This window comes from Oncorhynchus kisutch, linkage group LG1 (genome assembly GCF_002021735.2).
Source record: "Oncorhynchus kisutch isolate 150728-3 linkage group LG1, Okis_V2, whole genome shotgun sequence".
In the NCBI taxonomy this organism is placed as follows: Eukaryota; Metazoa; Chordata; class Actinopteri; order Salmoniformes; family Salmonidae; genus Oncorhynchus; species Oncorhynchus kisutch.
Window position 1 is genome coordinate 31,442,248 of NC_034174.2, and position 14,523 is coordinate 31,456,770.

General features: G+C 47.4%; 1 protein-coding gene across 2 annotated transcripts in view; it reads left to right on the plus strand.

Annotated features, from left to right (window-relative positions):
• The first annotated feature begins 1,163 nt into the window (after positions 1–1,163).
• LOC109896257 (transcription factor SOX-13) overlaps positions 1,164–14,523 on the plus strand; it is a 50,476-nt gene continuing 37,116 nt past the window's right edge. Inside the window, exon 1 of one of the 2 annotated variants that reach the window (XM_031817691.1) lies at positions 1,164–1,423. The gene's annotated coding sequence lies outside the window, so the exon portion shown is untranslated. The remainder of the gene's footprint in view (positions 1,424–14,523) is intronic. The other variant, XM_031817798.1, reaches the window with a different exon arrangement.

A 14,523-nucleotide genomic window follows, 5' to 3' on the forward strand; every position in this document is an offset into this window, starting at 1 on the left:
GGGAGCGAAAAGGAGAAGTGGAGAAAGGGTTCTGTAATCCCGCAATAGTGGTGTTGGGCCGTCACCATGGTGACAGGCACAAAGGCCTGTGGTTGGCCATTGATGGCTAATTGTATTCTTCACAGCTCTTTTGTTAATTGTTGTCTGCCCAGCTCCTACTTCCTGCTGGGCCACAGCACAAAGGCAGGAACAGGGGGGATTAGAAATGGCACATCAGCTCCCAGCTAGCTAGCTATAGTCTCTCTCCCTCTCTCCGAGCCCTCGCCTCTCTCACTCCCTGTCAGTCCTTGCCCCTCTCTCTCTCATCTATCCGAGCCCCTTTCTTTCTTTCTTTCTTTCTTTCTTTCTTTCTTTCTTTCTTTCTTTCTTTCTTTCTTTCTTTCTTTCTTTCTTTCTTTCTCTCGCTCTCTCTCTCTCTCTCTCTCTCTCTCAGAGTCCTTGACTCTCTCTCACTCTCCCTGCCAGAGCCCTCGCTTCTCGCTCTCTCTCTTTCTCTGACTGACTGATGGACTGACTGGGTGAATGACTGTCTAGTTCTGGCATAGGGCCTCACTGTATTTCTCTGTGCTTCTCTGGTCCACCACTGTATGGCTCCCATCCATGTAACAGATGAAGCACTATGTGGTACAACTATTAAAAATAGGCTTCTGTTTCTAGCTGCAGACAGTACTCTGAAGTCTTACTCTAAGGTGCCACTTTAAGGTGATAGTAGGCACACTTACACTTCCACCCAGTGTAAACCAACATCACACAGAAGGTCATGGGGATCAAACACTTTTCTCATGTTTGGAATACTTTCTCCAATAAGGGATGTTGTGTCCCATGTATGTTCAGATTATACACACCTGTTGCTGAGCAGTTTTAGGTTAGGTACTTTTCAGCACTAATGTATGCTCTCCTTTACTGTGTGTGTGTGTGTGTGTGTGTGTGTGTGTGTGTGTGTGTGTGTGTGTTTTGGAGGGTAGGGGATGGGATACCTTATTGACAGTTTGATTATTGTGTCAAATGAGAATCGAGTGCAGAAAAGACCTTTCTTTCCAGTCTAAAGATCATATTGATTGGATACCCGGGCCCTTTACTCATTATCCTCTATCTTCCAAGCCCGCTGCCGCGACAGTTAAATGAGTCCTTTGCCTTTAAGGGGGAGGTGAATGGCAGGGAGCGTGAATGTTGGACACAAAACACCAGAAAGTAATCGGGGAGAAAGCGGGGTGAGGTTGTGTGAGCGTTGGGGAGAACTACCGCGACGCTGATAGCAACTATAGGCGCTCATGTAACTCTGTCCTCGTCTTCTCTGTAGACCGAAGAGAACTCGACACAACGCACCCTCTTGTGCTTTGCATGCGGTGAGCGATCAAGCGCGAGGGCTCGGAAAAACAGCGGTGGAGACGGAAGTTTGGAAATCCCGGGCGCCTCAGGAGTGGTGAGTGAACAGCGCGGCACTGGAAAGCTCCAGACGCACATAGTATTTTTACATTTCACTTGATCCAGGATTGGTGTGATGACTCCCGACACACTGTCCTACTTGTTATCGACAACACATACAGTATTATCTATTGTCTATACAATGACATAAAGCATAACTTTGTGTGCTTCGGGATGTTTCCCCCCAAATAGAATGCGCCCGTCCTGGATCGCGACTGTTTCGAATCACAAAGGACAATTTGCAACTTTCATATGTGCACCATATTCACAGCTAATATCATATGTATCAATTACTCAGATCAGGCCATCTTGCCTATTCTTCAGTTTGATTCTGTGTGAGTGTCAGTTAGTGTTTTTATAGGCAGAACAGTGACGATGAACGCAATAAGCAAGAGGAGAAGATGCCAGTTCTGTTGGCAAATGCAAATTAAACAGTTTCATCTACTTTCCAGAGAATAGTTGCTAGTGTTAAAACGCAGATGTTTTAAATATGTGTTCTCTCATGGGTCATGGAATAATTATTATATAAATACTTTGCTGGGGAGGTGTTGGGTGTTTGCATGGGCAGGCAAGGCATCTGGCATAATGGCCAAATGCCAGACTGCTAGTCCATTTTGGGCTCATTGAGGAAAAAAAGTGGGCCGGTGTGTGGGCATCAAAGAAAGAAATTGGCTGGTGTGTTTGAAATGCCAGGGGCGATTTCTGGTCCCAGTCTGCCCCTGGGTGTTTGGATGTGTAGATCTTGGTAGTTTTGGTAGAGTTGGAGGATTGGTTGGAATAGGTAAGGAAAGAGAACATGCTTCATAATTCAGTAAAGTTTTACCTTTTGTAGAGTCTATGTGCAATCTGCTCTTCTAGATCATATGGACATAGCTCTGGGTGGAGGTGACAGAACATGCCCATTGAGCCAGATGAGGCATCTTTAGTGGTGTCCAGTCTTGATGGTTGGAATGAGTCGATTGACAGCACTAGACAGCAGAGACGTCTTCATGGACAATGTGTGTGCATTGTGTTTTATAAGCAAAGTATGTCACTAGTGTGCAGGGTCTGGGGTAGGCATACCCTACTGTGTGTTTGGTTATGTGTGTTGAGCATGCTTGGTCTGGGTAGTGTGTGTGTGTGTGTGTAATGGGACTGTGTGTGTGTGTGTGTAATGGGACTGTGTGTGTGTGTGTGTGTGTGTGTGTGGTAATGGGACTGTGTGTGTGTGTGTAATGGGACTGTGTGTGTGTGTGTGTGTGTAATGGGACTGTGTGTGTGTGTGTGTGTGTGTGTGTGTGTGTGTGTAATGGGACTGTGTGTGTGTGTGTAATGGGACTGTGTGTGTGTGTGTAATGGGACTGTGTGTGTGTGTGTGTGTGTGGTGTGTGTGTAATGGGACTGTGTGTGTGTGTGTGTGTGTGTGGTAATGGGACTGTGTGTGTGTGTGTGTGTGTGTGTAATGGACTGTGTGTGTGTGTGTGTGTGTGTAATGGGACTGTGTGTGTGTGTGTGTGTGTGTGTGTGTGTGTGTGGTGTAATGGGACTGTGTGTGTGTGGTGTGTGTGTGTGGTGTGTGTGTGTGTGTGTGTGTGTGTGTGTGTGTGTTAATGGGACTGTGTGTTGTGTGTGTGTGTGTAATGGGACTGTGTGTGTGTGTGTGTGTGTGTATGGGACTGTGTGTGTGTGTGTGTGTGTGTAATGGGACTGTGTGTGTGTGTGTGTGTGTGTAATGGGACTGTGTGTGTGTGGTGTGTAATGGGACTGTGTGTGTGTGTGTGTGTGTGTGTGTGTAATGGGACTGTGTGTGTGTGTGTGGTAATGGGACTGTGTGTGTGTGTGGTGTGTGTGTGTAATGGGACTGTGTGTGTTGTGTGTGAATGGGACTGTGTGTGTGTGTGTGTGTAATGGGACTGTGTGTGGTGTGTGTGTGTGTGTGTAATGGGACTGTGTGTGTGTGTAATGGGACTGTGTGTGTGTGTGGTTGTGTGTAATGGGACTGTGTGTGTGTGTGTAATGGGACTGTGTGTGTGTGTGTAATGGGACTGTGTGTGTGTAATGGGACTGTGTGTGTGTGTGTATGGGACTGTGTGTGTGTGTAATGGGACTGTGTGTGTGTGTGTGTGTGTAATGGGACTGTGGTGTGTGTGTGTGTGTAATGGGACTGTGTGTGTGTGTGTGTGTGTGTAATGGGATGTGTGTGTGTTTGTGTGTAATGGGACTGTGTGTTGTGTGTGTGTAATGGGACTGTGTGTGTGTGTGTAATGGGACTGTGTGTGTGGGTAATGGGACTGTGTGTGGGTAATGGGACTGTGTGTGTGTGTAATGGGACTGTGTGTGTGTGTGTAATGGGACTGTGGTGTTAATGGGACTGTGTGTGTAATGGGACTGTGTGTGTGTGGGTGTGTGTGTAATGGGACTGTGTGTGTGGTAATGGGACTGTGTGTGTGTAATGGGACTGTGTGTGTGTAATGGGACTGTGTTTAGGTCTGTGTGTAATGGGACTGTGTGTGTGTGTGTGTGTAATGGGACTGTGTGTGTGTGTCTGTAATGGGACTGTGTGTGTGTAATGGGACTGTGTGTGTGGTGTAATGGGACTGTGTGTGTGTGTGTGTGTAATGGGACTGTGTGTGTGTGTGGTGTGGTGTGTGTGTGTGTGTGTGTGTAATGGGACTGTGTGTGTGTAATGGGACTGTGTGTTTGTGTGTGTGGTGTGGGTGTGTGTGTGTAAGGGACTGTGTTTCTGTGTGTGTGTGTGTGTGTGTGTGTGTAATGGGACTGTGTGTGGTGTAATGGGACTGTGTGTGTGTGTGTGTGTAATGGGACTGTGTGTGTGTGTGTGTGTGTGTGTAATGGGACTGTGTGTGTGTGTGTAATGGGACTGTGTGTGTAATGGGACTGTGTGTGTGGTGTGTAATGGGACTGTGTGTGTGTGTGTGTGTGTGTAATGGGACTGTGTTTAGGACTGTGTGTGTGTGTGTGTGTGTGTAATGGGACTGTGTGTGTGTGTGAGTATGTGTGTGTGTGTGTGTTGTGTGTAATGGGACTGTGTGTGTGTGTGTGTAATGGGACTGTGTGTGTGTGTGTGTGTTGTGTGTGTGTGTGTGTGGTGTGTGTGTAATGGGACTGTGTGTGTGTGTTGTGTGTAATGGGACTGTGTGTGTGTAATGGGACTGTGTGTGTGTGTGTAATGGGACTGTGTTAGGTCTGTTGGTGTGTGTGTGTGGTGTGTGTGTGTAATGGGACTGTGTGTGTAATGGGACTGTGTGTGTGTGTGTAATGGACTGTGTTTAGGTCTGTGTGTTGTAATGGGACTGTTGTGTGTGTGTGTTGTGTGTGTGTAATGGGACTGGTTTGTGTGTGTGTCTGTGTGTAATGGGACTGTGTGTGTGTAATGGGACTGTGTGTGTGTGTGTGTAATGGGACTGTGTGTGTGTGTGTGTGTGTGTGTTGTAATGGGACTGTGTGTGTGTGTGTAATGGGACTGTGTGTGTGGTGTGTGGTGTAATGGGACTGTGGGGTGTGTAATGGGACTGTGTGTGTGTGTGTAATGGGACTGTGTGTTGTGTGTGTGTGTGTAATGGGACTGTGTGTGTGTGTGTGTGGTAATGGGACTGTGTGTGTGTTTGGTGTGGTGTGTGTGGTGTGTGTGTGTGTAATGGGATGTGTGTGTGTGTAATGGGACTGTGTTAGGTCTGTGTGTGTGTGTAATGGGACTGTGTGTGTAATGGGACTGTGTGTGTGTGTGTAATGGGACTGTGTGTGTGTGTGTAATGGGACTGTGTTTAGGTCTGTGTGTGTAATGGGTGTGTGTGTGTGTGTAATGGGAGTGTGTGTGTGTGTGTGTGTGTGTAATGGACTGTGTGTGTGTCTGTGTGTAATGGGACTGTGTGTGGTGTGTGGTGTGTGTAATGGGACTGTGTGTGTGTGTGTGTGTAATGGGACTGTGGTGTGTGTGTGTAATGGGACTGTGTGTGTGTGTGTAATGGGACTGTGTGTGTGTGTGTGTGTGTGTGTGTAATGGGACTGTGTGTGTGTGTGTAATGGGACTGTGTGGTGTGTGTAATGGGACTGTGTGTGGTGTGGTAATGGGACTGTGTGTGGTGTGGGTGTGTGTGTTGTAATGGGACTGTGTGTGTTGTGTGTGTGTAATGGGACGGTGTGTGTGTGTAATGGGACTGTGTGGTGTGTGTGTGTTGTGGGTGTGTGTAATGGGACTGTGTATGTGTGTGTAATGGGACTCTGTGTGTGTGTAATGGGACTGTGTGTGTGTAATGGGACTGTGTGTGGTGTAATGGGACTGTGTGTGTGTGTGTGTAATGGGACTGTGTGTGTGTGTGTAATGGGACTGTGTGTGTAATGGGACTGTGTGTGTGTGGTTGTGTGTGTGTGTAATGGGACTGTGTGTGTGTAATGGGACTGTGTGTGTGTGTAATGGGACTGTTGTGTGTGTGTAATGGGACTGTGTGTGTGTGTGTAATGGGACTGTGTTTAGGTCTGTGTGTAATGGGACTGTGTGTGTGTGTGTGTGTGTAATGGGAGTGTGTGTGTGTGTAATGGGACTGTGTGGGTGTGTGTGTAATGGGACGTGTGTGTGTGGTCTGAATGGGACTGTGTGTGTGTAATGGGACTGTGTGTGTGTGTGTGTAATGGGACTGTGTGTGTGTGTGTGTGTGTGTGTGTGTGTAATGGGACTGTGGGTGTGTGTGTGTGTGTGTGTGTGTAATGGGACTGTGTGTTTGTGGTGTAATGGGACTGTGTTTAGGTCTGTGTGTGTAATGGGACTGTGTGTTTGTGTGTGTGTGTGTGTGTAATGGGACTGTGTTTCTGTGTGTGTGTGTGTGTGTGTGTGTGTGTGTGTGTGTGTAATGGGACTGTGTGTGTGTGTAATGGGACTGGGGTGTGTGGTAATGGGACTGTGTGTGTGTGTGTGTGTGTGTGTGTGTAATGGGACTGTGTGTGTAATGGGGACTGTGTGTGTGTGGTGTGTGTGTGTGTGTGTAATGGGACTGGGTGTGTGTGTGTGTGTGTAATGGGACTGTGTGTGTAATGGGACTGTGTGTGTGTGTAATGGACTGTGGTGTGTGTGTGTGTGTGTTGTGTAATGGGACTGTGTGTGTGTGTGTGTAATGGGACTGTGTGTGTGTGTGTGTAATGGGACTGTGTGTGTGTGTGTGTGTGTGTAATGGGACTGTGTGTGTGTGTGTGTAATGGGACTGTGTGTGTGTGTAATGGGACTGTGTTTAGGTCTGTGTTGTGTGTTGTAATGGGACTGTGGGTGTTGTGTATGGGACTGTGTGTAATGGGACTGTTGTGTGTGTGTGTAATGGGACTGTGTGTGTGTGTGGTGTGTGTAATGGGACTGTGTTTAGGTCTGTGTGTGTAATGTGTGTGTGTGTGTGTGTAATGGGACTGTGTGTGTGTGTGTGTGTGTGTGTGTGTAATGGGACTGTGTGTGTGTGTGTAATGGGACTGTGTGTGTGTAATGGGACTTGTGTGTGTAATGGGACTGTGTGTGGGTGTGTGTGTGTGTGTAATGGGACTGTGTGTCTGTGTGTGGTGTGTAATGGGACTGTGTGTAATGGGACTGTGTGTGTGTGTGTGTGTGTGTGTGTGTGTGTAATGGGACTGTGTGTGTGTATGGGACTGTGTGTTGTGTGTGTGGTGTGTGTGTGTGTGTAATGGGACTGTGTGTGTGTGTGTGTGTGTGTGTGTGTGTAATGGGACTGTGTTTAGGTCTGTGGTGTGTAATGGGACTTGTGTGTGTGTGTGTAATGGGACTGTGTGTGTGTGTAATGGGACTGTGTGTGTGTGTGTGTGTGTGTGGTGTGTAATGGGACTGTGTGTGTGTGTAATGGGACTGTGTTTAGGTCTGGTGTGTAATGGGTGTGGTGTGTAATGGGACTGTGTGTGTGTGTGTGTAATGGGACTGTGTGTGTGTTGTAATGGGACTGTGTGTGTGTGTGTGTGTGTAATGGGACTGTGTGTGTGTGTGTAATGGGACTGTGTGTGTATGTAATGGGACTGTGTGTGTGGTGTGTGTGTGTGTAATGGGACTGTGTGAGTGTGTAATGGGACTGTGTTTAGGTCTATGTGTGTAATGGGACTGTGTGGTTGTGTGGGTGTTAATGGGACTGTGTGTGTGTGTGTGGTGTAATGGGACTGGTGTGTGTGTGTGTGTAATGGGACTGTGTTTAGGTCTGTGTGTGTAATGGGACTGTGTGTGTGTAATGGGACTGTGTGTGTAATGGGACTGTGTGTGTGTGTGTGTGTGTGTGTGTGTAATGGGACTGTGTGTGTGTGTGGTGTAATGGGACTGTGTGTGTGTAATGGGACTGTGTGTGTGTGTAATGGGACTGTGTTTAGGTGTGTGTGTGTAATGGGACTTTGTGTGTGTGTGTGTAATGGGACTGTGTGTGTGTGTAATGGGACTGTGTGTGTGTGTGTGTGTGTGTGTGTAATGGGACTGTGTGTGTGTGTGTGTAATGGACTGTGTGTGTGTAATGGGACTGTGTGTGTGTGTAATGGGACTGTGTGTGTGTGTGTGTAATGGGACTGTGTGTTTGTGTGTGTGTAATGGGACTGTGTGTGTGTGTAATGGGACTGTGTGTGTGGTGTGTAATGGGACTGTGTGTGTGTGTGTGTGTGTGTGTGTGTGTAATGGGACTGTGTGTGTGTAATGGGACTGTGTTTAGGTCTGTGTGTGTAATGGGGTGTGTGTGTGTGTAATGGGACTGTGTGGGTGTTGTAATGGGACTGTGTGTGTGTGTAATGGGACTGTGTGTGTGTGTGTGTGTGTAATGGGACTGTGTGTGTGTGTGTGTGTTGTGTGGTGTGTGTGTGTGTGTGTATAATGGGACTGTGTGTGTGTGTGTGTGTGTGTGTGTGTGTGTTGTAATGGGACTGTGTGTGTGTGTGTGTAATGGGACTGTGTTTAGGTCTGTGTGTTGAATGGGACCTTGTGTGTGTGTAATGGGACTGTGTGTGTGTAATGGGACTGTGTGTGTGTGTGTGTGTAATGGGACTGTGTGTGTGTGTGTGTGTAATGGGACTGTGTTTAGGTCTGTGTGTGTAATGGGACTTTGGTGTGTGTGTTGTAATGGGACTGTGTGTGTGTGTGTAATGGGACTGTGTGTGTGTGTGTGTGTAATGGGACTGTGTGTGTGTGTAATGGGACTGTGTGTGTGTGTGTGTGTAATGGGACTGGTGTGTGTGTGTAATGGGACTGTGGTGTGTGTGTAATGGGACTGTGTGTGTGTGTGTGTGTGTGTGTGTAATAATGGGACTGTGTGAGTGTGTAATGGGACTGTGTTTAGGTCTATGTGTGTAATGGGACTGTGTGGTGTGGTGTGTGTGTGTAATGGGACTGTGTGGTGTGTGTGTGTGTGTAATGGGACTGTGGTGTGTGTGTGTGTATGGGACTGTGTTTAGGTCTGTGTGTGTAATGGGACTGTGTGTGTGAATGGGACTGTGTGTGTAATGGGACTGTGTGTGTGTGTGTGTTGTGTGGGGGTGGTGTGTGTGTATGGTAATGGACTGTGTGTGTGTGTGTGTGTAATGGGACTGTGTGTGTGTAATGGGACTGTGGTGTGTAATGGGACTGTGTTTAGGTGTGTGTGTGTAATGGGACTTTGTGTGTGTGTGTAATGGGACTGTGTGTGTGTGTAATGGGACTGTGTGTGTGGTGTGGTGTGTGTGTGTGTGTAATGGGACTGTGTGTGTGGTGGTGTGTGTGTGTGTAATGGGACTGTGGTGTGTGTGTGTTGTAATGGACTGTGTGTGTGTGTAATGGGACTGTGTGTGTGTGTAATGGGACTGTGTGTGTGTGTGTGTAATGGGACTGTGTGTGTTTGTGTGTGTGTAATGGGACTGTGTGTGTGTGTAATGGGACTGTGTGTGTGTGTGTAATGGGACTGTGTGTGTGTGTGTGTGTGTGTGTGTGTAATGGGACTGTGTGTGTGTAATGGGACTGTGTTTAGGTCTGTGTGTGTAATGGGTGTGTGTGTGTAATGGGACTGTGTGTGTGTGTTTGTAATGGGACTGTGTGTGTGTGTGTAATGGGACTGTGTGTGTGTGTGTGTGTGTAATGGGACTGTGTGTGTGTGTAATGGGACTGGTTTAGGTCTATGTGTGTAATGGGACTGTGTGTGTGGTGTGTGTGTGTGTGTGTGTGTGTGTGTGTAATGGGACTGGTGTGTGTGTGTAATGGGACTGTGTTTAGGTCTATGTGTGTAAGGGACTGTGTGTGTGGTGTGTGTGTGTGTGTGTGTGTGTGTGTAATGGGACTGTGTGGTGTGTGTGTAATGGGACTGTGTTTAGGTGTGTGTGTGTAATGGGACTGGTGTGTGTGTAATGGGTGTGTGTGTGTAATGGGACTGTGTGTGTGTGTGTGTGTAATGGGACTGTGTGTGTGTGTGTGTTGTGTGTGTGTGTGTAATGGGACTGTGTTTAGGTCTGTGTGTGTAATGGGACTTTGTGTGTGTGTGTGTAATGGGACTGTGTGTGTGTGTGTAATGGGACTGTGTTTAGGTCTATGTGTGTAATGGGACTGTGTGGTGTGGTGTGGTGTGTGTGTGTGTGTAATGGGACTGTGTGTGTGTGTGTAATGGGACTGTGTGGTGTGGTGTGTGTGTGTTTGTAATGGGACTGTGTGTGTGTGTGTAATGGGACTGTGTTTAGGTCTTGTGTGTAATGGACTGTGTGTGTGTAATGGGACTGTGTGTGTGGTGTGTGTGTGTGTAATGGGACTGTGTGTGTGTGTGTGTGTGTAATGGGACTGTGTGTGTGTGGTGTGTGTGTGTAATGGGACTGTGTGTGTGTGTAATGGGACTGTGTTTAGGTGTGTGTGTGTAATGGGACTTTGTGTGTGTGTGTTGTAATGGGACTGTGTGTGTGTGTAATGGGACTGTGGTGTAATGTGACTGTGTTTAGGTCTTGTGTGTGAATGGGTGTGTGTGTGTGTAATGGGACTGTGTGGTTGTGTGTGTGTAATGGGACTGTGTGTTGTGTGTGTGTAATGGGACTGTGTGTGTGTGTAATGGGACTGTGGTGTATGTGTGTGTGTGGTGTGTAATGGGACTGTGTGTGTGTGTGTGTGTAATGGGACTGTGGTGTAATGGGACTGTGTGTGTGTAATGGGACTGTGTTTAGGTCTGTGTGTGTAATGGGTGTGTGTGTGTAATGGGACGTGTGTGTGTGTAATGGGGATGTGTGTGTAATGGGACTGTGGGTGTGTGTAAGGGGAGTGTGTGTGTGTGGTGTGGTGTGTGTATAAGGGACTGTGTGTGTGTGTAATGGGACTGTGTTTAGGTCTATGTGTGTAATGGGACTGTGTGTGTGGTGTGTGTGTGTGTGTGTGTGTAATGGGACTGTGTGTGTGTGTGTAATGGGACTGTGTTTAGGTCTGTGTGTGTAATGGGACTGTGTGTGTGTGTGTAATGGGACTGTGTGTGTGTGTGTGTAATGGGACTGTGTGTGTGTGTGTGTGTGTGTGTGTGTGTGTGTGTGTGTGTGTGTGTGTGTGTGTGTGTGTGTGATGGGACTGTGTTTAGGTGTGTGTGTGTGATGGGACTGTGTTTAGGTGTGTGTGTGTGTGTGTGTGATGGGACTGTGTTTAGGTGTGTGTGTTTGTGTGTGTGATGGGACTGTGTTTAGGTGTGTGTGTGTGATGGGACTGTGTTTCGGTCTGTGTGTGTGTGATGGGACTGTGTTTCGGTCTGTGTGTGTGTGATGGGACTGTGTTTCGGTCTGTGTGTGTGTGATGGGACTGTGTTTAGGTCTGTGTGTGTGATGGAACTGTGTTTAGGTGTGTGTGTGTGTGTGTGTGTGTGATGGGACTGTGTTTAGGTGTGTGTGTATGGTGGGACTGTGTTTAGGTCTGTGTGTGTGTGTGTGTGTGTGTGTGATGGGACTGTGTTTAGGTGTGTGTATGGTGGGACTGTGTTTAGGTCTGTGTGTGTGATGGGACTGTGTTTAGGTGTGTGTTTGGTGGGACTGTGTTTCGGTCTGTGTGTGTGTGATGGGACTGTGTTTAGGTGTGTGTGTGTGTGTGTGTGTGTATGTGTGATGGGACCTGTGTTTAGGTGTGTGTGTGTGATGGGACTGTGTTTAGGTGTGTGTGTGTGATGGACTGTGTTTTAAGGTGTGTGTGTGATGGGACTGTGTTTAGGTGTGTGTGTGTGTGATGGGACTGTGTTTAGGTGTGTGTGTGTGTGTGATGGGACTGTGTTTAGGTGTGTGTGTGTGTGTGATGGGACTGTGTTTAGGTTGTGTGTGTGTGTGTGTGTGTGTGATGGGACTGTGTTTAGGTGTGTGTGTGTGATGGGACTGGTTTAGGTGTGTGTGTGTGTGATGGGACTGTGTTTAGGTGTGTGTGTGTTTGTGTGATGGGACTGTGTTAGGTGTGTGTGATGGGACTGTGTTTAGGTGTGTGTGTGTGTGTGTGTGATGGGACTGTGTTTAGGTGTGTGTGATGGGACTGTGTTTAGGTGTGTGTTTAGGTGTGGTGTGTGTGTGTGATGGGACTGTGTTTAGGTGTGTGTGTGTGTGTGATGGGACTGTGTTTAGGTGTGTGTGTGATGGGACTGTGTTGAGGTGTGTATGTGTGATGGGACTGTGTTTAGGTGTGTGTTTAGGGTGTGTGTGTGTGTGATGGGACTGTGTTTAGGTGTGTGTGATGGGACTGTGTTTAGGTGTGTGTGTGTGTGTGTGTGATGGGACTGTGTTGAGGTGTGTGTGTGTGATGGGACTGTGAAGCCTGAAGTTACATAATTTAAGATGATTTAAGGCTTTAATTTCCAGCCTATGGCCTCCGTGTGTATCTGAGAGAGCCAGAGAGTGTGTGTGTGTTCGCCTTTACAGTGACTGGCTGCACACAAAGCTGTCCGTCAGTGGGGAGTCCCTGACCTTTCTGTCCATATCTATTCCTCACTCGCTTTTCTTATTCTCTTTTCTTTGCCGTCCTCATTCCCACTCTGTTTTCTCTCATTCTCTCTGTGTGTGTGACTGTGTTTAGATGTGTGTGATGTGACTGTTTAGGTCTCTGTTTTGTCTCATTCTCTTTCTCTCTGACACACACAGCGAGAGAGAGACACACTCTTGCCCAATGGTTGTGTTGAGTTCCAGTTGTCTTTAGCCTACAGAGCAGAGAGGGTCTGTGTTAAAGCAGGCAGAGAAGGGAAAAGGGACTGACAGTCTGTCAGCAGCAGAGAGCTGACTCCATGTTCACGCTGTACTGTCTCAGCTGTCACTGTCGCCACTGTCAAACATTTCAGCGGGCGCACCTACCTCTGTAGAACCACACACACAGTTCCACCTACCTCTGTAGAACCACACACACAGTTCCACCTACCTCTGTAGAAACACACACACACACACACACAGTTCCACCTACCTCTGTAGAAACACACACACACACACCAGTTCCACCTACCTCTGTAGAAACACACACACACACACAGTTCCACCTACCTCTGTAGAAACACACACACACAGTTCCACCTACCTCTGTAGAAACACACACACACACACACACACACACACACACACACACACACACACACACACACACACACACACACACACACACACACACACACACACACACACACACACACACACACACACACACACAGTTCCACCTACCTCTGTAGAAACACACACACACACACAGTTCCACCTACCTCTGTAGAAACACACACACACACACACACACACAGTTCCACCTACCTCTGTAGAAACACACACACACCACACACACACACACACACACACACACACACACACACACACAGTTCCACCTACCTCTGTAGAAACACACACACACACAGTTCCACCTACCTCTGCAGAAACACACACACACAGTTCCACCTACCTCTGCAGAACCACACACACACAGTTCCACCTACCTCTGCAGAAACACACACACAGTTCCGGTGTGGAAGTGAACCAGTAACTGAAGGGCTGTGTGCTGCTCTAACAAGGAGAGGGTTGACCTCTAGCACCCCCCCTTCTCTCTCTGAGGATGCGCTTCCAGGTGAAAGGGTTCACACAGGATGAGAGGTGACCTGGATGCACTTTCTCTCTCCATGTCCGTCTTCGAGTCACCTATCCAGTTTGACCTATCGGTCCAGTTCTATTGGAAGAGTCTTTAAACCTTCTTGCTAAATAAATCATTGTCAATGATTACCTGCCTGATAGAGACATGATGAATGTCCAATTGTTGAAGTGTATCCAGCTGCTCTATAGGCTATCTCGCTAGCTCTCTGAGTGTTGGTCTGTTGAGTGACACGGTGCATATATGTTTCTGCTCCACTTCATTTCTATTGGCAAAGTTCAAGAACTCAGGGCAGTGTTTTTCTGTGTGTGTGTGGCCCATCTCCTCTACACCAAGCAGGTCCATAAGGGCAGCAGAGCAGACAAAGATTGTCCTCTTTCTTCTTCTGTGGCAGTCTGCATTGTTCTCCCTGTCCTATTGAACCAGGGGTCCACAGAGACACACCACTGTGGAGACGGAAGTGTGTGTGCTCCCCCTGTGTGTTGCGTTGTGTGTTCAGATCAAATAAAAAGTGATAGATTGGTTGCTGTGATCCATAGAATGTATTATGCAAATGTCCTTGGATCATCAAGTCATTAAACAATACGATGAATTTGTCATTAAAAACTGAATACACATGGAACACACACTTATTCAGTCCTTGACAAGTTAAGTGGATGTTTTAAATCACCTGACACCTTTTTTTTATTGTTGACATTTGTGTGTCAGTGATGTTGTGGGAAGGGTGTCACAGGGCAGAGTGATAAGGCGTGCTTGTGTCTATAATGAGGGGAGTGAAAGGCCTGTGGTGAAATGGAAGTGCATGTTGTCTCCTGTTGGATCTGAGACTCAAACCCCATGATTAATGAGCCAGGCAGATTTCTGTATGTGTGAGAGAGGACGAGAATGATAGAATATTGACAAAGAGGGCAGTAATCATTGACTACATTTTACTAAGTGTGTTCGTTCAGTGCAAACTAGGTTCAAGAGGCATTGCAATGGAAGAAAATGGTTTTACACACCATTGCTCTGTGTGTGTGTGTGTGTGTGTGTGTGTGTGTGAGAGAGAGTTCACATGGTTTTGG